Below are 25084 nucleotides of genomic sequence, written 5' to 3' on the forward strand. Positions count from 1 at the left end.
GGAAGATGTGTGTCATTTTACAATCTCAATTTAACTAGTGATGGCTTGATGCAAAAAAAATCAAGCAAAAACCAAATAGGACTTTAGGCAATAAGTTCAGGCGGCCAATGATAGAGTTTGAGTGGGTGTACGAAGTATTCCACATGAAATGAAGAGCCAACAAAATGTTGCGCATGTTACTGCTTTTGAGCATGATTTCTCTATAGGGCTAGAAATTCGGTAGGTTAGCGCCTTTCATTAGCGCCGGGTGGGGTGGGGGGGGGGGGGGGAGGGGCACCAATGGGGTTAGCAACCGGGCATGGCAAATGCAGTAACACCCTTGAACTTCAGTGCCGGTCTGGCGTTAACTCGTAGCGCCTAGGCCTTTAGCGCCTCACAGTTCGTGATGTCATAAAGTGCGCAGTGCCCCATTATTGCCCCGGATGTGGAATTGCCTCCTGCCCACCCTCCTCCCCCCCCCACCCCTCACTGTATCGGATCGCGCCGACAGCACCAGCAAGAGGAGGCATTGTGAGCTGGGCTGGCCGGGAATGGTTTTCAGCGAGCGCAACCTTTATTATCTGCACCAGTCTGGTATCTGCGCAAAGTTTTTCATGTTTCACTGGTGCAAGATGTCCAAGCCCTCCACTTTGAGAGCGTGTTTGGGGCTGTAATGGCAGTCGCTCAGGTCACAGAACTGCCGACAACTAGCTTGTGCAGCAGCATTGACCCTTCCCTTTAAGCAAAGGAAGCAGCCTCTCATGACGTTACCAATGTGCTTGAAATTGTTTAGCGCTCTGCCGCTACTGTCCCGCTCTCAGACGTTAGCGCCCTAAGAGAAGTGGTTAGTGCTTGATTTTGTGCTCCACTTCCCTCTTGGAACGCTAAAGCCGAATATCTGGAGGAGAGAATGATTAGTGCCGAACGCTACTTTTTTAACTTTTCAAAATTTGGGGTGCTACCGAGTTTCTAGCCCATATATATTTCTCTAAAGGGAACAATCTTAAAGATGAACAGAGAGAACTGGGGGTATATGTGCACAAATCATTGAAGGCAGGTTGAGAGAGTGGTTAAAAAAGCATACGGATCCTGGGCTTCATAAATAGAGGCATAGAGTACAAAAGCAAGGAAGTTATGATGATCCTTTACAAAACACTTGCTCGGCCTCAGCTGGAGTATTGTGTCCAATTCTGGGCACGGCTCTTTAGGAAGGATGTGAAGGCCTTGGAGAGGGTGCAGAAAAGACTTGCGAGAATGATTCCAGGGATGAGGGACTTCAGTTATGCGGATAGGCTGGAGAAGCTGGGGTTGTTCTCCTTAGAGCAGAGAAGGTTGGGAGGAGATTTGATCGAGCTGTTCAAAATCATGAGGGTTCTATACAGAGGAGATAGAGAGAAACTGTTCCCATTGGCGGAAGGGTCGAGAACCAGAGGACACAGATTTAAGGTGATTGGCAGAAGAACCAAAGGCAACACGAGGAGAAACATCTTTATGCAGCGAGTGGTTGGGATCTGGAATGCACTGCCTGAAGGGGTGGTGGAGGCAGACTCAATTATCTTTCAAAAGAGAAGTGGATAAGTACCTGAAGAAAAAAAATGTGCAGGGCTACAGGGAAAGGTGGGGGAGTGGGGCGGTCAGAAGTTCTCTTGCAGAGACGTGGCATGGACTTGAGTGGGCGAATGGCCTCTTTCTATTCTGTGATTCTATGATTTTATGATTCTATATCAAACATTTTTCACTTTGAATTTGTCCCTTGTGTGATGAGCCATTCAATATCCCAATTCAGCTTGAGTCATGGTCTCATGTATGATGCAAATACAGACCAGGTTGAATAGCAATATTTATTCAGCTGTAAATGGCAGTAACAACTTTCTTTGTGCATATTTATTTTAGTGTCCTATGAATAATCACAGTGTACAGACTCACATACTATGAAAAGCTGTTGAATTTGATTATGAACCTGATTAGGTATTCATCTTGCAGAATCTACTAACAGCACAGAAGTACAAAATGGCTGACAATTAGCTACTGAGGATGAATTGCTGAATGAAAAGGAAACTACATGGCAGAGAAGATAAAAGCTAAAGGTAAATGAGAAGACTTAATTCTAATTAGGAATAGTTCTGATGATGTAAATATTCAGGGAAGTACCCCGTTACAGCTCAGTAGCACTGAAAACATGCATAACTGTTAAAAAAAAAGCCTTTTGTTTGGTTGCAAATTAAAGGCAGTCGGGTTATGCAAGATACATTGCAATAGTACTGCAGGACAAAATGATCATATTTGAAAAGAAAAGGATACATGGAAATACGTAAAGCAGCAGGAGATTAATTAGAACGAGCTTAACAAAGCACAAAGGGTTACAGGCACAATGTGAGGGGAAATATATCCATCAAACACAAATAGATGTTCACATTTCTATGGGAATGAATGGCTTGAGGAAAAAGATGAATAAAGTTAATGCTTTTCTCATCAATAGGAAGTGAAAACATTGCAAATTAAGTATTATCTTTAAAAGCACCATATCAAAAGAGCCAGTCTGCCCTTTGACAGTAAGTAGCCATGGTTGGGCTCTATGATTTCTATATTTAATATTTTAAATCAAAATCCCTCTCCAACCTTATCCCCATGTCATGCATTAATGTCATTTCAGTTTTAAACCCTTTATTATGGAGATTATTAGAATGTACTTACATTCTTTCTCTTTTCAGAGCGTTCTGGTTTGGTAATATCTTTAGCTGCATTATTTCTGTTCGAGACTGTAGCAAAAGCTTGTCCAGAATAATGACAATAATGCTTACAAAACCCTTTGAAGAGATATGTTTGTATAACATACGCACGTACATACTATTATGTATTTAGTAAGCACAGCACCACGGATCATTATTTGGACACAGGAATCATGTCTTGCTGTAACCCAATTTTGCTTTCTATGATTCTGTAGACTGTGTTAAAATGTGAAACAAAAACATGCTGAGATACCAGCATTTTGAGCCCTTCAGTTCATGGTGTCCAAAAATCAGTATTTCATTCCATCTTATTTCTGATTTCCGTGCAACGGAATGAGATATTGTTCATTCTGAACTGTGAAGAATTCTTAAAGACTGAGCATTGCTGTATTAAACATAGATGTTTATATTATGCTGGAGTAGGGGCTTAAATGCAGTCAGTAAGGTCCAACACAGTGCCCTACATATGCTGTGCATGTTTCATATTAAATTGTATTAGTCAGCTCTGATAGTAAGCTCCTGTATAAAGCTGAACCAGATTCTGCATTTCTTCATTGCCTGACCAGTGGTATGGAAATACTCTCAATACATTCAAGGGGCATGTTTTTAAAATTGCACTGCAACTGGGAGCAAACTGTATTAAACCAGGAACCAAGTGAAGATGAGCAGTATATTCTACCCACTTAGCAATACCACACAAAAGACACAAATATGTTAACGGCTGATTTAAAACAAATGTATGGTATTTTGCCCAGTATTTTGCTGTTAAGGAAGCTCTTTTATTTGTGTTGTGTCAGAGCACATATGTAATAACATTAGGCCGTGATGCTGGTGTTAATGAGCACAACTGCTGTCATGGTAATGAGGCTCTGCACTTCACAGATTATCAATAAATGCAATAAACAACAGACTTTTCTTTGGAAAAGGCCATAGTAGCCCAGACCATTGGCATTTATAGGTTTCTCCCACACCCCACACCCTCCCATTTAAAACAAAAAAGAGATTATATACTTGATGAAATGACCCAGCCTCATATAATCTGAGCAGGGTAGTGCTCTGGAGACTGATCACTACATCCCCAGGTCTTCAGTCCTTCCTGCACAACGAACTGATGATGGAAGTGCAGCCCTGCTGGGAAAAGAAAGCAGAGTTTCTATGAACCACATCATTCACTCTAACACCCTGTGGCATTTCATAATACTTTAACACCTGTGTCCATCAAAGTTGCCCACATATAATTTCTGCCCCAGTTATGGTGAACTTTGTAATTCCGCTGACTGACAGTCTAATATCTGTTTGGTTTCACATCTGACAATCATTGTAGATAGGCCTGCTTGAAGAAAGTCAAAGCATTAAAGTGACAGCTATTATTTTGTAGCTTTGGAAATCAGTTTTAAGGTTCATAGGAAATGCATTCTACTAAGATCCTTTGTTTACTCCAGATGACACAATCCAAAAAAAATTACATTAAAATACAGGGGTCATCTGCAGCAATCTCTTTTACCAGCTTCTTGGGGAGGTGATTTCTATTTTGTCATTTGAAAATGTGTTGCCCCTACAATAAAAAGAATGAGAACTATAGATTTTATTGGGTATTTTAAGGATGCCACTGTATTTAAAATAGATTTGATATAAAAATGCTTGGAATACTAAAGCAGCTGCCTTCTGAATCATAGCATTATAGAAAAGTGATCTCTTAATAAAAGAGATTTTCACTGTGTGCTACAGTGTTAACCTACTTTCCACTGTAGAATAGTAGCAGTGTCCTTTTACAATCATTACCCTGTATTTTTTCTTCCTGAAATCTATGAGGTTAACCTTGTAACTAAAGCAATAGATTTTCCACAACAATAAAAAATTTATTTTTTCCCCCCCAAGCTTATTGTGAATTAAGAAATGTTTGGTGCTTTTGTAGTTTCCCCTAGATTGGCTTCAATAATATGGACACTTGTATACAATCTTCTTCAGGATAATATGCAAGGAGATGGTTTGTCTATTTTGAATGTAGAAAAAGGCATTCAAAATTGACAAGAAAATTGAAAAGCATTCGGTTTTCATTGAAGGTTCTATGAGAGAATGGAGGATTTTAGAAGGTGTTCAGTATCAGATGTTCTGCAGGATTGCAGAGTTCTGCAGTAGCTCTTGGAGAATGCTGCCTGTTTAAGAAACCTGTCTGCAGAGTTTAAAAAAATCCTTAAACATTTGGCTTCCAAACATTTAATAAGACAAAGGGAAATAATTCATTGTAACCTATTGAGCCTAAAGGGTAAAAAGTGATTATAGAAGTGATGACCCTTAAGAGATTCATGCATGCTTCAGAGAATAAACTATTCAGTTCTAGCCAGTGGGCTTTCGGGAAGGAAATGTGCAGTTGACACTGCACAATTTATGCACATGAATTTGTAAGTGTGGTGATACGCCTGTTGAAAGCCGGTAGAAGGATTGTAACATATTTGTAATAATGGAAGCCATTTGAAACACCTATCAACAGTGCACTCAGGTGAAAGAATAATTAAAGATCAGAGTTCTTTTGTAACAGTGAACATTAAGTTGCTTTCCCCTTGTAGCTGATGCACAAATAAAACAGTCAGGTATCAGGTTGATTGGGGTGAACTAAATGAGATGAATTTAAGAGCCAGAAATACAACAATATCACTCCAGATAAGAGCCAACAACATTTATCTCTAAGCTCCAGAAAGTTTACTTGGTGTGACCATGAGATCATAAAAATAAAGTAAAGCAAAGATTAACTTTGCTGACAGACTATGTAAATTATATACATAAACAGAGAGATTTAGTAGTAAATCATCTTGCCTGACACACACTCTCTCTCTCCCTTTCATATTACCACCTGCGATGTCAACTATTACATAGAATAATAAAGCAGGTCACTCATGCTCCCTTCACTCAGCCATCTCTTAGATTTTTATTCCTGCAATGACTATGGGACCATTTAAAAGACAAGATTACATGTTTCTAATTTACAGACTAGTGCTGAAGGGAAAAGGAGCCTATGGTTCTGTGCAATTCCAGAATTCTACTTTACAATATTGAACATTTCCATTTCAGCACGCTTTTGTTTTTAACGAGTTATCGAATATGATTTATTTATTAAAGATAAATATTTACACAGGATATCCCAGTTTTTACTGAAATGTTGCCCAAAGGATCACAGTAGGAGACACAAATAGATACACACAAAATATACCATGATATTCATGAATAATCTATTTATTCATTGAGTGAATCATCTTGTTCTGTGCAGAAAGGAATAAAGATGTCACACAGCAATTCCTTCTGCAGTATTCTGCTTATGTTGCGTGGCATAACGACTTTTGTGTTACGAGTAGAGTCTTGTTGGTGTGAGGGTCTATTTTTACTGTGGGATAGAATAGTATGAGATAGAACCCAAACAATGCTTAAGGCCACTGCTTATTTGGGGCTTCCAATTAGCTTACAAACACAATGAAGTGCATCAGTATATGTGTGTTGATAATTATAAGTAGCCTTGGTAGAAAGGTGTGGTCAGTTCTATTTCACAGTATGAGTTTGTCGTGTATAGGTTTTTCAGGGTGAGCTACATAGCACAGTCAGTCTTTTTTGTACGAGTGACGGACTAGGTGCTATGGGGTAGCCACAACAACAACAACTTGCATTTATATAGCACCTGTAATGTAGTAAAATGTCACAAGGCTCTTCACAGGAGCGTAACCAGACAAGATTTGACACTAGAGCACATAAGGAGATATTAGAACAGGGTTGGTCAAAGAGGTATGTTATTAGGTGTGTCTTAAAGGAGGAGAGAGCGGTGGAGAGATGGAGAGGTTTAGGGAGGGATTTAGCCTGGGTTGCGATTTGTCTTTTATTGATGGTGAGCAGCTGCTTTGTCCATCTTTTAAACCGCTGGTGGCTTGGGGGGGTGAAGTTGAGTAGATTAAATTCTGTATTCAGCATGTGTGAGATAACAAGCATGTATCACATGGTGTTCTGGGCTATAGATACAGTTGTATAAAATTGAAAGACAGGTTGGATACAGCACTGTATGGGAGGTGGGTTGGATACATCATACATCAACATGTTATTTGAGACTAACTGATTATTACACAGTACGCTGACACAAGGCAGACGGATTACAACAGATCAAGATGGCTTAGGAGATGGACGGGATACAGCACACATCAATAGACTGGATATAATAAGCCAATTGGTTAAAAACTTTGATTTATATATGGGCTGGATTTTAGGCTTTTCTGTTTTCGGGGTAAAAACGGTGGCAGGGTGGGAAAGTTACTGGCCGGGAATAGTTTGCGCTTTAGTATGTAATTTTGGGCATCTGGGCCCTGCGTCAGTGGGAGCAGCGCTAAGGGAGGCGTTGTACACTTTTCGTGGCGCAAGGATGGGAAACTCACAAACTAAAATGCCGGGCTGTGTGCATTCTGAGAGAGGCCTAGGGGAGGGGGTGGGGGGGGGAACCTTAAAAAAAACACAAAAAACATTCCCAAAACATTGCCCACGCCACCACAACACAAATCACTAAAAACATTAAAAGAACAAACACTCGCACGTACCTTCGGAGTACTTTACCTCTCTCTGTGCCGCCGGCTATGCTCTGATTTCCCAGGCGGTCATTGCGGGCGCACTTCCGGGCGGACGGATCGGGCAGGAGAGAAAACTACTGCCGGTGTCCCAACCAGAGGCGTTGCACACCGGGCGCAGCTCTTCCGGGCGGTCCTGCTCAGCGCCGCCCCAAACCCGACCGGAAGATCGCTGGAGACCTCACCATCGCCTTTCATGCCGCTCCGGGGCGAAACCCAGAGCGCAAAGGACCGGAAGGTCCAGCCCATAATCTTTGTCCAATTCCCCAATATTTTACAAAGGATGAAAGCGTGAATGTATTTAGAAAGTACTCAACCAATGATTTTGAATGATTTTATCATCCGTTCTGTAGCTGACTTTCAGTCTAAGCAATGAATATTACAGATCCTGATTAAAATGAGCACATTGTAAATCTGAGTAACACATTAAGAGATTTGTTTTCTGCGAAGTCTAAGGTGGCACCTCAGCAGCGGAAACAATAACTAATTCTAATTAGCATGACTATGTGAACAATGCAGGGTTGAAATATTAATTAATATGCTGTTCTTGATCACTGTTGTCTCGTAAAAGAAATTGGAAACCCCCCTGAGCATTACACAGACTTTGATAAGACCTTCTCTGTAGTCCCCATAATCAGTTACAGCTAAACAAAAACTCTTTGTTAATTAAAATGTATTTTATTGGCAGCAGGCATATAGACGTATCCATATTTAGAATCTGACTACCTGAAACGCATATATTAATATCTAAAATCGGATGAAATTAGAATGGTCTTTGCTAATAAGGACATGTTGGTGCTGAAGAGATTTAGTTGCAACTTAGTGCAGAGAGTCTTTTTATTAAATGCCTTTCTCCTCTGTCAACTGTCACTGTGTAGGGCAATTGTGCTGTACAATGGCTGCCTTCTTCACGGCACACAACATGACAGCAATGTCATCATTCTTTCCCTCAGTGCACATAATTACCTCACATATGGAAACCTGTGATAGCCTAAGGGCATTGAGGAGAAAGGAGAACTGTACAATCTGTCCACTGGCAGGCTTAATCCACAGGCAAGAATGCCATTCGAAGAGCGCTGGCTGGATTGCTTGTTGGAAAAAAAATTACAGGTCAGGCAGCTCTTGTCGCTGGGATTACACTTAAGTAAATATCATCATATTAATAGATTCTGGATAATTGTACAAGTAAATGCTCACAGAAGGCAGTTGACCTTAATTTCCTGCAGGACTGCCCTTCACGCGCCCCCACGAGAAGATTTATTTTGGAAATGTTATCACTATGCAACTACCATCCTAGCAACCATACATAGTTATATTTGTCAAATATTTGCGCCTCTGAAGATGCTTCCTAATCAATGTTCCTTGCCTCCATTTTACACAAAAGGTGGTAATGAAAATCATGTGCTTCCTTTCAGGGTTTTATGTAGTTCAATCTCACTTTTGATTACCTATTTTTAAACCACCTGCCCATAAAAGTTAACAGTTTTATTATGCTCAGATTGCAATGCTGGATTATAAACAAGCCACATGTGTAGCAGTCATGCCCCAATGCCAATCACAATTTTTTGTTAAAGCCGCAAAATTTAAATTTGTTTCAGTGTATCAAGATAAAATGAAAGAATCCAAGAATATGGCAGTAAAGATGTAAGGACCGTTTTACCCAGCACATTGGATAGAATATACCTGCTGCATCAATCAAACCTCTCACTTTAAGAATGAGTTACCTTTTCACGATCATAAAAAGTGCAGGTGAAATAGAAGGCCACAGTCTTGAATGAGTATTGTGAAATAGGTTTTGTTTAATTGACAAAAAGGTAAAAAGAAGCAATTCATTATTTTTCTTCGTTACTGGCACATGATTGGATACTACCTGCATATTATAAACTGTACAGTACTGGTAGACACATATAATGGAATTCTTCTTAGCTTTGCACACTGGCAGGGACGGAGTCTTGGGTGAGTCTCGCTGGGTTTTGATTTGGGGTGACACATGCTCCTACGGCTCCTTAGGGAGGGGGCTGGTTGGAAAAGTGTTTAAGCCTCTCTGCCCATCAGTTTCTCTGGGGTGTCCTTCTTGTTAATGTGGGTCGGGGAGGGTCAGAGGACCATTAGGCAAAGAGTTTCTACACGAATGAGGTCCTAATGTTTTGGTGCCTTCCCAATTCCAGGTGCTCTCCATGCATTACTTGCTCACACTGGCAAATGTCCCACAGATTCTTTTGTGGGAAATGGACACCTTGAACTACGTCACACCTCGGGCTGCACCTCTCACTGCTAGAAACTGAGAGCAGTGCCCACTTCCAGGCAGCAACTACAAGTACTTGTATTGAACAGAAAAAAATATCCCAATGTGCATCACAGGGAAAGAGAGGGACAAACTTCGTTAGGGGAGTTATTAGAAACATAGAAATCTACAACGCAGAAGGAGGCCATTTCGGCCCATCGTTACATATAAACCTAATGAATAGTGAACAATGGCGGAAAGGTAAACAGCATCCAACCCAACCAGTCCGCCCTACACAACTGTGACACCCCCTGCACCGCAACATTCTACACTCCACTCCAACCGGAGCCATATTAAGAGAGATGGCCGAAGGCTTCGTCCAAGAGATTGGTTTACATGAGGTTTTTAAAGACAGAGAGAGAAGTGAAGAAGTTTAGTAAGAGTACAGCTGAGGCAGCTGTAATGTGTGGAGCAGCAGGATGGGGATGTTCAAAAGGGGTCAGAGGACTGGAGGGAACGTAGAACGAGAGAAGATTGCAGAGGTAGAATGGGGTGAGGCTATGGAGGGATTTGTAGCTGAGGATTTTAATTGTGATGCAGTGGAGGACAGGAATCCAGTGTAGGTCAACAAGGATGGGTTGATGGGGAAGTGGGGCCTGGTGCAGGACAGGATGTGAGCAGTGAAGGTTCGGATAAGTTGTGGGTTGTGGAACAAGGGAGCAGGGTTTCTGGTTCTGGTTGTAACAGGCCAAGCATATATGAGATAAAAACAGAAAATGCTGGAAATACTCAGCAGGTCAGGCAGCATCTGTGGAGAGAGAAACAGAGTTAACATTTCAGGTCAATGGCCTTCCGTCAGACCTGAAAAAAATTAGAGATGTAACAGGTTTTAAGCAAATGCAGAGGCAGGGAAAGGTGGGAGGGGAGGAAAGAACAAAAGGGAAGGTCTGTGATAGGATGGAAGGCAGGAGTGGTTAAAAAGCAAAAGGGATGATTGTGCAATGCAAACGGAGATGGTACTGGGACAAGTAAAGGAACAAGGTAAAAGAGACAGACGGAAATCCCATCAGAAAGAAGAGCAGAACTTCTTCAAGGCCTGGCTTGCTTCCCACAGGTGCCGGGTGTCATCGACTGCACAAACGTGGGATTCCCGCACGATCCCTCAATTATTTCTATAAGGGAGTTAGATGAAGTCCTTACTACTTGGGGGATCAAGGGTTATGGCGAGAAAGCAGGAAGGGGGTACTGAAGTTTCAAGTTCAGCCATGAACTCATTGAATGGCGGTGCAGGCTAGAAGGGCTGAATGGCCTGCTCCTGCACCTATTTTCTATGTTTCTATGTTTCCGCGCACCCCCAGATCACCCAAGAGTATTCGTCAACCACAAGGCCCTCCATTCCATCAATGTGTAGCTGGTGCGCAATCACAAAAAGATATTTCTGCAGGTGTGCACAAGATTCCCATGGAGCGATGCTTTCGCTCTGCGGTTGTCCAAGCTCCCCGACCTCGTCGGACCTGCAAGCACATTTAAGGGGTGGCTGCTGTGAGACAAGGGATACCCACTTCAAACTTGGTGATGAAATCTGTCAGAAACCCGACCAATGCAGCCTAACAATGAATGCCATATGACCACTGGATGTGTGATCGGTCAAGCCATCATGCTGAAGATGCGCTTCAGGTGCCTAGAAAGATCTGGATACGCCATCCAGTACATACCAGCCAGCGTCTCCAGAATGATTGTGGTGTGCTGCGCTCTACACAACATTGCAAGCAGTGAGGTTTGGACCTGCAGGGGAACAAGGTGCAGAGCTCAGATTATCTGCGGATGATTCTGAGGAAGAAGAGGAGGAAGACAATGAAGACGAGCAGGAAGAAGGTGATGCAGCACCAGCTGCTCATATTGCTGCCCGGGATGCCAGGGATGCTTTATTAATGCAAGGTTCACTTAGGTTGCACCAGTGAACTGATGTCAGAACCACATGCAATGGTCACTCCCCCTCCGCCCCCACCACCCCCATCACCCCTCCCACCCCCATTGCCACTGACACAAAGCAATCCTGCAAACATACCCCTTGAATATCCCTCTATTTGTCCCTGCCAATTCATGTCTTCCCATTCATCATCAAGCAAGTTAAAAGGCACCTCTCTCATCTGGAGGGAGGGAGCATGCCGGAAGATCTCAGAGATGCAGTAATTGTGACCATCTTTTAAAAAGGAGACAAGTCCGACTGCAGCAACTACAGAGGAATCTCCCTGTTATCAGCCACTGGGAAGGTCATCGCTAGAAGCCTCCTCAACCATCTTCTCCCTGTGGCTGAGGAGCTCCTCCCAGAATCACAGTGCGGATTCCGTTCACTACGGGGTACAACGGACATGATCTTCACGGTGCGACAACTGAAAGAGAAATGCAGGGAACAGCACCAACCCTTGTACATGGCCTTCTTTGATCTTACAAAGACCTTTGACACTGTTAACCGCAAGGGATTTTGGAGCGAACCCCTCCGTTTCGGCTGCCCCTAAAAGTCTGTTGCCATCCTCCGCCTGCTCCATAACAACATGCAAGCCGTGATCTGAGCAAGTAGGGCTGCGTCATCGCACCAACCCTCTTCTCAATTTTCCTTGCTGCAATGCTCCACCTCACACTCAACAAGCTCCCCACTGGAGTGGAGCTAAACTATAGAACCAGTGGGAACCTATTCAACCTTCGTCATCTCCAGGCCAGATCCAAAACCGTCCCATACTCTGTCGTCGAGCTACAGTATGCGCACATTCAGAGGCTGAACTCCAAGTCATAGTCAACATCTTCACTGAGGCATACGAAAGCATGGGCCTTACACTAAACATCCGTAAGACAAAGGTCCTCCACCAACCTGACCCCGCCACACAATATTACCCCCCCCCCCCCCCCCCAGTCATCAAGATCCACGGCGCGGCCCTGGACAATGCGGACCACTTTCCATACCTCAGGAGCCTATTATCAGCATGGGCTGACATTGACGACGAGGTGCAACACTGACTCCAGTGCATCAGCGCAGCCTTTGGCCGCCTGAGGAAGAGAGTGTTCAAAGATCAGGCCCTCAAATCTTGCACCAAGCTTATGGTCTACAGGGCAGTAGTGATACCCACCCAAATCGCTGGAGAAATACCACCAACGATATCTCCGCAAGATCCTGCAAATCCCCTGGGACAATAGATGCACTAACGTTAGTATTATGTCTTGAATAAAGAATCAGACTAGATGCTGCAAGCTCAAAGTAAGGTGTGACCGTAGTCCTTTATTACAGATCTCAGAGTGCCTCTCCAGCCTGTGAGGTCTCCTTATATACAGGTGCTCCCAAGGGATTGTGGGATTCCTTGGGACTCCAGGGGATAAGCCCTCTGGTGGTTAGACATGTTATTTACAGATTTACATACATAACAACACTTCCTCCCAAAGTCAATAGTGTAACTATTTACAATGTGAGTCGTTCTAGGGCCTTTCTTTCCCTGGTTGATCGTCTCAGTGCCAATGCTGGTTTTGGTGAGTCGTTTGTTGGGCCCTCGCTGGGCTGCTGCGCAGCTAGCCTTGCTGGGCTGCTGGGGGTGGTGAGTTCTGCTTTGTGGTCAACCGCTGGGTCGGTTGCCACTTGTGTATGTGTTGGAGGGTCGAAAAAGGTAGAATCTATTGTGGGTTGTTCTGGATAGTCCGTAAATCTGAGTTTGGTTTGGTCCAAGTGTTTCCTGCGGGTGAGTCCATTTGAGAGTTTGACCACAAACACCCTACTCCCCTCTTTGGCCAAAACAGTGCCAGGAAGCCACTTGGGACCTTGTCCATAGTTCAGCACAAATACAGGATCATTAATCTCGATTCGCGTGACACATTTGCGCGATCATGATATGTATTCTGTTGAAGCCACCTGCTCTCTACCTGTTCGTGTAGATCAGGGTGGACTAGTGAGAGCCTTGTCTTAAGTGACCTTTTCATGAGCAGTTCAGTGGGAGTGACTCCAGTGAGCGAGTGGGGTCTTGTGCGGTAACTAAGCAGGACTCAGGATAAGCTAGTCTGCAGTGAGCCTTCAGTTACCCTCTTCAGGCTCTGCTTGATTGTTTGAACTACTCATTCTGCCTGACCGTTGGACGCTGGTTTAACCGGGGCAGATGTGACATGTTTGATCCCATTGCAGGTCATGAACTCCTTGAACTCGGCACTGGTAAAGCACGGCCCATTGTCGCTTACAAGGACATCAGGCAGGCTCTGCGTAGCAAACATGGCCCGTAGGCTTTCAATGGTGGCAGCGGACTTGCTTGCCGACATTATCACACATTCAATCCATTTGGAGTACACATCTACAACCACTAAGAACATTTTTCCCAAGAATGGGCTTGCATAGTCGACATGGACCCTGGGCCATGGGTTTGGAGGGCCAGGACCATAAACTTAATGGCGCTTCCCTGGGTGCATTGCTTAACTGTGAACATGTATTACATTTGTGCACGCAGGACTCGAAGTCTGCATCGACACCGGGCCACCACACATGGGATCTGGCTATTGCTTTCATCATTGCGATGCCAGGGTGGGTGCTGTGGAGATCACTCATGAAAGTATCTCTGCCCTTTTTTGGCACCACTACCCAATTTCCCCATAGGAGGCAGTCTGCCTGTATAGACATTTCATCTCTGCGACGCTGGTACGGCTTTATTTCTTCCTGTATCTCTAACAGGACACTAGACCAACTCCCGTGGAGCACACAGTTTTTTTACTAAGGACAATAAGGGGTCCTGGCTCATCCAGGTTCGAATCTGTTGGGCGGTAACAGCTGATTGCTCACTCTCGAATGCTTCCATCTCCATCCCTGTGGTGGCCAATGGCAGCCTACTGAGAGCATCGGCACAGATTTTTGTGCCTGGCTTGTGGCGATGGCATAGTTGTATGCGGACAACGTGAGCGCCCATCTCTGGATGCGGGCCGATGCATTCATATTTATCCCCTTGTTTTCAGAAAAGAGGGATATAAGCGGCTTATGGTCGGTTTCCAATTCAAATTTGAGCCCGAACAGATATTGATGCATTTTCTTTACCCCGTAAACACACGCTAATGCTTCTTTTTCGATCATACTGTAGGCCTTCTCAGCCTTAGACAGACTTCTGGATGCATAAGCAACCAGTTGCAATTTCCCAAATTCATTAGCTTGTTGCAATACACACCTGACCCCGTATGACGACACATCACATGCTAGTACCAAATGCTTACACGGATCGTACAACACAAGTAATTTGTTTGAACATAACAGCTTCCTAGCTTTCTCAAAGGCAGTTTCTTGGCTTTTATCCCATACTCATTCATCTTCTTTACACCGTAAAGAGTGCAGGGGTTCTAACAACGTGCTAAGACCCGGTAAGAAGTTACCAAAATAGTTCAGGAGTCCTAGAAACGACCACAGCTCCGTCACGTTCTGTGATCTCGGTGCATTCTTGATTGCCTCTGTCTTCAAATCAGTGGGCCCGATGCCGGCCGCCGCGATTCTTCTCCCCAGGAATTCCACTTCAGGTGCCAGGAAAACGCACTTCGAGCATTTTAGCCTGAGCCCCACACAATTAAGTCAACTAAGAACCTTCTCCAGGTTCTGCAGGTGCTCGACGGTGTCCCGACCTGTAACCAAGATGTCCTGGAAGACCATGATGCGCGGGACCGACTTCAGCAAGCTTTCCATGTTCCTCTAGAATATCACAAAAGTGCAGATCCATTTGATTCCGGGGGCACGACCCTTCCATCACAAGACAAGAGCGGTACCGTACATGATGAGAGAGAGGGTGGAGATCGAGCTGGACAGGCTGCAATGATAGGGCATAATTTTGCCGATCGAATTCAATGAGTGAGCCAGTCCAATTTTTCCAGTTCTCAAGGGAGATGGCACCATCAGAATCTGTGGTGATTAAAAAGTAACTATCAATCGTTTCTCCCTGCAGGATCAATACCGGCTACCAAAGGCAGACGACCTATTTACGACACTGGCAGGAGTGAAAAAGTTCACGAAGCTGGACTTGACCTCGGATTGAATCCCAAATGGGCATCTTTGTAAATGAAGGGACCTTTTTGCATGTTGATGCAGGTGAGGCCCTTTGATGATTCCTCCAGCTCCTGCGTTATGTAGGCCGAGGTCAAGTCCAGCTTCGTGAACTTTTTCCCTCCCGCCAGCGTCGCAAATAGGTCGTCTGCCTTTGGTAGCAGGTATTGATCCTGCAGGGAGAAACGATTGATAGTTACTTTGTAATCACCACAGATTCTGACAGTGCCATCTCCCTTGAGGACTGGAACAATTGGACTGGCCCACTCATTGAATTCAATCGGCAAAATGATACCCTCTCATTGCAGCCTGTCCAGCTCGATCTCCACCTTCTCTCTCATCATGTACAGTACCGCTCTCGCCTTGTGATGGATGGGTTGCGCCCCTGGAATCAAATAGATCTGCACTTTTGCTCCTTGGAACTTCCCGATGCCTGGTTCGAACAGCGAGGGGAACTTGTTTAGGACCTGGGCACATGAAGTGTCGTCGACGGATGAAAGCGCTCGGACGTCGTCCCAGTTCCAGAATATCTTTCCCAGCCAGCTCCTGCCGAACAGCGTGGGGCCATCGCCCGGTACCACCGAGAGTAGTAGCTCGTGCGCCGTTCCATTGTAGGAGACCTTTACGGTAGCACTGCCGATTATGGGAATCAGTTCCTTTGTGTACTTTCTCAGTTTAGTACGAATGGGAGTCAGGACTGGCCTTGAGGCCTTGCTGCATCACAATTTATCGAAAGTCTTTTTGCTCATTATGGACTAGCTTGCGCCCATGGACACCGGGAATCCATTTAATTCAACCTTTAGCATTATCGGAGGACACTTTGTGGTAAATGTGTGCACCCCATATACCTCTGCCTCCTTGATCTGAGGCTCTGGTTCGTCGTAATCCACCGTGGATCTGTCCTTTGCAACATGGTGGTTTGCAGGATTAGCAGGGTTTGCAGCTCGCTTGCGCATGCGTTGGAGGTGTCCCATTGTTCCACAGCCCTTGCAGTCGTATCCTTTGAAGCGGCATGAATGGAAATGATGATCACCCCCGCAGCGCCAACAAGGTGCTAATGGCCTTGTATTCATCACCTTTGATGGTGGACTCTGAGTCATCTGCGGATGTGCAGCTGCAGGCCTGTAAGTCCTGCCCTGTACATTTCGATTCGAAAACAACGTTACTTTGTTCACAGTACTTGCAGCAGCACTCGTGTGCTGAGAAATTTGTTTGGTATTGTCACTGGTGGCGATGAACGCCTCGGCTATCGCTATGGCTTTACTCAAGGTTGGGGTCTCTACAGTCAAAAGTTTGCGAAGTATTACTTCATGGCCAATGCCAAGTGCAAAGAAGTCCCTGAGCATGTGCACCAAGTGTCCTTCAAATTCGCAATGTCCTGCAAGGTGCCTTAGCTCGGCGGCGTAGCTTGCCACTTCCTGGCCTTCAGACCTCTTGTACGTGTAGAACCAATGCCTCGCCATCAGAACACTTTCCTTCGGGTTTAGATGTTCCCGGACCAGTGTGCACAACTCATCGTACGACTTGTCTGTGGGTTTCGCTGGAGCGAGCAGATTTTTCACGAGGCCATACGTTGGTGCCCCGCAAACGGTGAGGAGGATCGCCCTTCGTTTGGCAGCGTTCGCTTCTCCTTCCAGCTCATTGGCCACAAAGTGTTGATTGAGTCACTCCACGAAGGTTTCCCAATCATCTCCCTCCGAAAATTTCTCCAGGATGCCTACGGTTCTCTGCATTGTTGCGGTGGGGTTCGTCATTTGTATCTCATCACCAGTTGTTATGTCTTGAGTAAAGAGTCAGACTAGATGCTGCAAGCTCAAAGTAAGGTGTGACCGTAATCCTTTATTACAGATCTCAGAGTGCCTCTCCAGCCTGTGAGACCTTCTTATATACAGGTGCTACCAAGGGATTGTGGGCTCCCTTGGGACTCCAGGGGATAAGCCCTCTGGTGGTTTGACATGCTATTTACAGGTTTATATACATAACAGTTTGTGTCCTCGATCAGGCCAACATCCCCAGCATCGAAGCACTGCCAACACTCGACCAGCTCCGTTGGGCGGGCCACATTGTTCTCATGCCTGACACAAGACTCCCAAAGCAAACGCTCTACTCAGAACTCCTACACGGCAGGCGAGCCTCAGGTGGGCAGAGGAAATGTTTCAAGGACATCCTCAAAGCCTCCTTGATAATATGCCTCCTTGATAATATGCACCGATACCTGGGAATCCCTGGCCAAAGACCGCCCTAAGATGAGGAAAAGCATCCGGGAAGGTGCTGAGCACCTCAAATCTCATGGCCGAGAGCATACAGAAATCAAGCGCAGGCAGCGGAAGGAGTGTGCAGCAAACCAGGCTCCCGACCCACCCTTTCCTTCAATGACGGTCTGTCCCACCTGTGACAGAGACTTTAATTCCTGTATTGGACTGTTCAGTCACCTGAGAACTCACTTTTAGAGTGGAAGCAAGTCTTCCTCAATTCCGAGGGACTGCCTATGATGAAGATGATGATGATGATAAAGGAGGAGAAAGAGGTAGAGAGGTGGAGAGGTTTAGTGAGGGAATTCCAGAGCTGAGGACCAAGGCAGCTGAAGGCACGGCCACCAGTGGTGGAGTGATTAAAATCAGGGATGCATGATGATAAAAGGCGGCTGGACGGGAAAGTAGTGCACACTAAAAACATTTACGTGATTCTACTAAAGAATGGAAACCACAACATATCATTTTCTCATATACCCATGTGCATACCCAGTGCAATCACAAAGCTTTACTCTACCTTTTTCTACTGCTATTATGTTGTGTACTCCCTGTGTCTTCAGCAAAGATAGAGGCAAGCTGCTTTGGCTGCTGAGGTCCTCTTGGGTGACGACCTCTGGGAGTTGGAGCCCGTGAGACTGCTCCATCTGTATGTGCTGGGGCTGACAAAGCCTTTGGGCCACAAGGCAGCATGTCGGGTACGGGCTGAGGGGGCAGGCGGGGTGGTGAGAGTGGTAACGGGTCAGAAGTGGAAGCGTTTTGCGTGGAGTCCCTACTCCCATGTCTCCTTTCGCCATTATCCCTCTCATGGACAAGCCCCATTTTATTGCTACCACTCTGCTGGAGAGCACTTTAGTGCAGATCAGTGAGGCACTGTAAGACCAAGGCTAAGGTATCTGTCATCCTATTTAAGGATGCAGACATATTGGCATCCAGAGTGCTCACGGCTGTGGTCAAGGGCTGCATGGACTCATTTAACTGGGGCGTTTGATGTTCCACAGAGTTGGCCACTCTACTATCCATGCAAGAAGACATCATCGCAATGCCCTACAACATCATCCCACTTGTACTTGAGGTCGACTGCTCCATTCTCTCTGCAATCATGGTCAGTGTGCGAGGAAGGCCTTTCAGTACATCGCGCTGTCTCTGTTGCTCCTCGATGATACTCTCTTTCATCGATGCCCGCCCCCCTGGGGTACAGTATCTGTGTCCAGCTGAGCAGAGCTTGGAGAGGGCTGTGTCCTCCGACGCAGGCATTCCACAGCTGTGCCCGGCACCACCATAAGCTCTTGTGAAATGTGAGTCACCGGGTGAAAAAACAGCTATCTGTCCAACTGGTCCCACTGAAGTGCGAGTATCTGAGCCAGTGCGTGGTAAGCATGAGTCCTGTGATGGTGCACCCTCAGAAGCAATCAGCTCTTCTGAGGATTCGGCATCTGCGAGGTCCATGGACTCCTGCTGCCGAGTGAAGGCGAGAATAAAGATGTGCATTCGTACTGGCAACTGATCATGATGAAGATGATCATATTTCACTCGCTGTTGCAATCAAGTCAACATGACTGAGTGTGGTTTGACATGTGGGCCGCTAATATTTAATTGTCCCCAGGTAGATAGGAGGTCCCCATCACCCATCTCCAATGGCCAGGGACACCAAAACGCCACTGATCTCCGGTGCTGCCTCCTCTGCAGTTGTTAGCTTGAAAACCTATGGAGGTCCACATCTGATTCTCTCCCTCTCCCTAGTGTTCTGCGCTCTTTTCTCCGACAGCGAAGGAAAGAACCGACCTATGAGTAATTGAAATGGCATGTGCTCACCTGATGGTGCACTTACTGAGGGCTACCATCAGAGAGAGGTATGAAATTATATAAGGATGAGGGTGAGTGGCAGTGCTGGATGGATAGATGGGGATGTGAGGAAGTGTGTGTGAGAAGGGATGTGATGGAGTAGGCTTGACAAGGCAGAGTGAGGGGGGGGGGGGGAGGGCGGAGATATGCACAGCAGGATGTAGGTGTGACCTGGTTAGGTCATTAAAGCGCTTCCTGCACTGAATTCAGGAGCGTGGCACAATGTTCCAGCTTTTGACCAGCCACGCCTTATTTGTGGCACCTGCAGGTTTCTTCCTCCCATTGTTGGGTGAGAATATCTCTCTACAACAAGGGAGGCGTCATTGAAGTGGGGTGCAGCCTTTGAGTATCCTGAACAGTTATGTTCTGGACTAGTAATCCAGATGTGTGGATTAACGATCTGGAGACATGAATTCCCACCACAGGGGAATTTAAATTCAGTTAATGAAATAAATCTGGGAAATGGCAGACCAGATGAACAAATACTTTGGTTCTGTCTTCATGAAGGAAGACACAAATAACCTTCCGGAAATACTAGGGGACCGAGGGTCTAGTGAGAAGGAGGAACTGAAGGAAATCCTTATTAGGCAGGAAATTGTGTTAGGGAAATTGATGGGATTGAAGGCCGATAAATCCCCGGGGCCTGATAGTCTGCATCCCAGAGTACTTAAGGAAGTGGCCCTAGAAATAGTGGATGCATTGGTGATCATTTTCCAACAGTCTATTGATTCTGGATCAGTTCCTATGGACTGGAGGGTAGCTAATGTAACACCACTTTTTAAAAAAGGAGGGAGAGAGAAAACAGGTAATTATAGACTGGTTAGCCTGACATCAGTAGTGGGGAAAATGTTGGAATCAATTATTAAAGATGAAATAGCAGCGCATTTGGAAAGCAGTGACAGGATCGGTCCAAGTCAGCATGGATTTATGAAAGGGAAATCATGCTTGATAAATCTTCTGGAATTTTTTGAGGATGTAACTAGTAGAGTGAACCATACACCAGTGGATGTGGTGTATTTGGACTTTCAAAAGGCTTTTGACAAGGTCCCACACAAGAGATTGGTGTGCAAAAACAAAGCACATGGTATTGGGGGTAATGTATTGACGTGGATAGAGAACTGGTTGGCAGACAGGAAGCAGAGAGTCGGGATAAACAGGTCCTTTTCAGAATGGCAGGCAGTGACTAATGGGGTGCCGCAGGGCTCAGTGCCGGGACCCCAGCTCTTTACAATATACATCAATGATTTAGGTGAAGGAATTGAGTGTAATATCTCCAAGTTTGCAGATGACACTAAACTGGGTGGTGGTGTGAGCTGTGAGGAGAATGCTAAGAGACTGCAGGGTGACTTGGACAGGTTAGGTGAGTGGGTAAATGCATGGCAGATGCAGTATAATGTGGATAAATGTGAGGTTATGCATTTTGGGAGCAAAAACACGAAGGCAGAATATTATCTGAATGGCGGCAGATTAGGAAAAGAGGAGGTGCAACGAGACTTGGGTGTCATGGTACATCAGTCATTGAAAGTTGGCATGCAGCTACAGCAGGCAGTGAAGAAGGCAAATGGTATGTTGGCCTTCATAACTAAGGGTTTTGAGTCGAGAAGCAGGGAGGTCTTACTGCAGTTGTACAGGGCCTTGGTGAGGCCTCACCTGGAATATTGTGTTCAGTTTTGCTCTCTTAATCTGAGGAAAGACGTTCTTGCTATTGAGGGAGTGCAGAGAAGGTTCACCAGACTGATTCCTGGGCTGGCAGGACTGACATATGAGGAGAGACTGGATCGACTGGGCTTGTATTCACTGGAGTTTAGAAGGATGAGAGGGGATCTCATCGAAACATATGATATTCTGATGGGACTGGACAGGTTAGATGCAAGAAGAATGTTCCCGATGTTGGGGAAGTCCAGAACCAGGGGACACAGTCAAAGGATAAGGGGTATGCCATTTAGGACTGAGATGAGGAGAAACTTCTTCACTCAGAGAGTTGTTAACCTATGGAATTCCCTACTGCAGAGAGTTGTTGATGCCAGTTCATTGGATATATTCAAGAGGGAGTTAGATATGGCCCTTACGGTTGGGGGGATCAAGTGGTATGGAGAGAAAGCAGGAAGGGGTACTGAGGTGAATGATCAGCCATGATCTTATTGAATGGTGGTGCAGGCTCGAAGGGCCGAATGGCCTACTCCTGCACCTATTTTCTATGTTTCTATGTTTCTGCTGACCATGAAACTATCGGATTGTAGTAAAAATTCATCTGATTCACTAATCTCCCTTTTGGGGAAGGAAGTCTGCCATCTTTACTTGGTCTGGCCTATATGAACATAAGAATTAGGAGCAGGCCATACGGCCCTTCGAGCCTGCTCTGCCATTCCTTATCATGGCCTGATCTCCATATCCCTTGATTCCCCTAGAGTCCAAAAATCTATCTATCTCAGCCTTGAGTATGCTCAATGATTCAGCATCTACAGCCCTTTGGGGTAGAGAATTCCAAAGATTCACAACCCTCTTAGGGAATAAGTTCATCCTCATCTCAGTCTTAAATGGCCAACCCATTATCCTGAGACTATGCCCTCTAGTTCTAGACTCTCCAGCCAGGGGAAACAACACCTTCAGACTCCATACCCACAGCAATGTGGTTGACTCTTAACTGCCCTCTGAAATAGCTTAGACACTCAGTAGTACCAAACCACTACAAAGTTGTATATTAAGAATAGAACTGGACGGACCACCTGGCATTGATCTAGGCACCGGACACAACAACGGCACAACCAGCCCAGTTGGCCCTGAAAAATCCTCCTCCCTAACGTCTGGGAACTTGTGCCAAAATTGGGAGAGGTGTCCCACAGACTAGTCAAGCAACAGCCTGACATAGTCATATTCACAGAATCATACTTTTCCGCCAATGTCCAAGACTCCTCCATCACCATCCCTGAGTATGTCCTGTCCCACCAGCAGGACAGACCCACCAGAGTTGGCGGTAAAGTGGTATACAGTCAGGAGGGAGTGACCCTGGGAGTCCTCTGACCCTTTGAAGTCTCATGCCATCAGGTCAAACATGGGCCAGGAAACCTCCTGCTGATTACCACCTACCGCCCTCCCTCAGCTAATGAATTAGTACTCCTCCATGCTGAACACCACTTGGAAGAAGCACTGAGGGTAGCAAGGGCACAAAATGTACTCAGGGTGTTGGACTTCAATGTCCATCACCAAGACTGGCTCAGTAGCACCACTACTGATTGAGCTGGCTGAGTCCTGCAGGAAATAGCTGCCAGACTGGGCCTGCGGCAGGTGGTGAGAGAACCAACACGAGGGAAAAACACACTTGACCTCGTTCTCACCATTCTACCATTCGCAGATGCATCTGTCCATGACAGTATTGGCAGGAGTGACCACCACACAGTCATTGTAGAATCGAGTTCCTATCTTCACACTGATGACATCCTCCATTGTGTTATGTGGCACGACCACTGTGCTAAATGGGATAGATTCAGAACAGATCTAGCGCCTCTAAACTTGGCATCCATGAGGCGCTGTGGGCCATCAGCAGCAGCACAATTTTATTCCACCACAATCTGTAACCTCATGGCCCAGCAATTCCTTCATTCTACCATTATCATCAAGCCAGCGGACCAACCCTGGTTCAATGAGGAGTACAAAAGTGCATGTCAGCAGCAGCACCAGGTGTATCTAAAAATGAGGTACCATCCTGGGGAAGCTGCAACACAAGATTACCAAGCATGCTAAACAGCGGAGGTAGTATGCTATAGAGAGGGGTAAGCAATCCCACAATCAACGGATCAGATCAAAGCTCTGCAGTCCTCCCACATCCAGTCGTGAATGGTAGTGGACCATTAAACAACTCCATGAACAGCCTCCATGTATATCGCCATCCTCAACGATGGCAGAGCCCATCACATGAGTGCAAAAGACAAGGCTGAAGCGTTTGCAACTGTCTTCAGCCAGAAGTGCCAAGTGGACCATCCAAGACAAAGCAGCCTGCTTGATTGGCACCCCACCCACCACCTTAAACATTCACTCCCTTCACCTCCAGCGCACTGTGGATGCAGTGTGCACAATCTACTGCACTGTAGCAACTCGCCAAGGCTTTTTCGACAGCATCTCTCAAAGCCACGACCTCTACCACCTAGAAAGACAAAAGCAGCAGGCTCATGGGAGCACCATCACCTGAAAGTTCTCCTCCAGTCACACACCATCCCAACTTGGACAATATATTGTTGCTACTTCATCATCGCTGGGTCAAAATCCTGGAATTCCTTCCCCAATAGCTCTGTGGGAGTACCTTCACCACACAGACTGTAACGGTTCAAGAAGGCCACCACCATCTTCTCAAGGGCAATTAGGAATGGGAAATGAATGCTGGCCCTGCCAGCGACGCCCACATCCCAGGAACAAATAAAGAAACACGTTGCTTCCAACTCCAAACTTTTCATCTTTGAATTGGTTTTGAATACTGCAGTTGAGACCGTGTCATGCGGGTCCTCATCACACCCACTGTAATTCCTTGGACACCAAACCTGGGAGTAAAATCATAATGAGCTGGCTCCATTAAAATGCCACTGACAGACGTGTTTCCCACGCAATATCTGACTCTCTACTCCCTGTGCACCTCCGAGTTAATATCAGGGCCAATGCGTCGGACTTCGGATCTGCCGATGAACATCAGCAACGTTCCGCCTCCGCCCCTCACTCCCACTTGATACGGCTACTCCCACTGATCAAAGATCTGCTGCATGCTATGGGAGGTACTTCCTGATCTCGCAATATGGAGCAGCAGCATCAGGTAGGGATGAGTTGGGAATTGAGGTAGAACAATGTTAGTACATAATTGGGGCAGTTGAGAATCAGAGAAGAGAACTAGCGTGAACTGTGGGGGAAGACGAATCCTGCTGTGAACTGAGGTCAGAGTGCCTCCATGTCAGTGTAAGAAACTGTTTAACAGTTGGAAAATACCAAAGATTATATCATGTTACATATTCCTGCAGCCAAAGTTACAACAAGCTCAGGCATTGCATTTTCAGTGTAATTAATTGTCAGACATCTTTATTCAGGACTGTTTTAAAGTTGTCACCTATTTAGGGGGCTGTGCCAGCTTTTTCGAGGTGCTGACAGCTTTTTGTTGGTTCCCTAGGTTGGCCTGCAATCATCAAGACATCTGGTCAGAACGGCTAAAGACAAGTGCAGGATCAGAATGCTTTGCACGAACATGCTGCTTCAGCCCCCGTCTCACCAGTGCCTTCCTCCAGATTTCCCTCGTTAATGGGTTGCTCGGGTCTTGCTCCCGGATGCTCTGTAGATTTTCATGTTCTCGGCTGATGTGCAGGGCAGAATAGAGAAGAGGTATCTGTGGCCAAGCAACAGTTCCAGGGGTTTGGTATGGGCCAGTGTACTTTGAGAACAGCAAG

This window comes from Pristiophorus japonicus, chromosome 8 (genome assembly GCF_044704955.1).
Source record: "Pristiophorus japonicus isolate sPriJap1 chromosome 8, sPriJap1.hap1, whole genome shotgun sequence".
Lineage (NCBI taxonomy): Eukaryota > Metazoa > Chordata > Chondrichthyes > Pristiophoridae > Pristiophorus > Pristiophorus japonicus.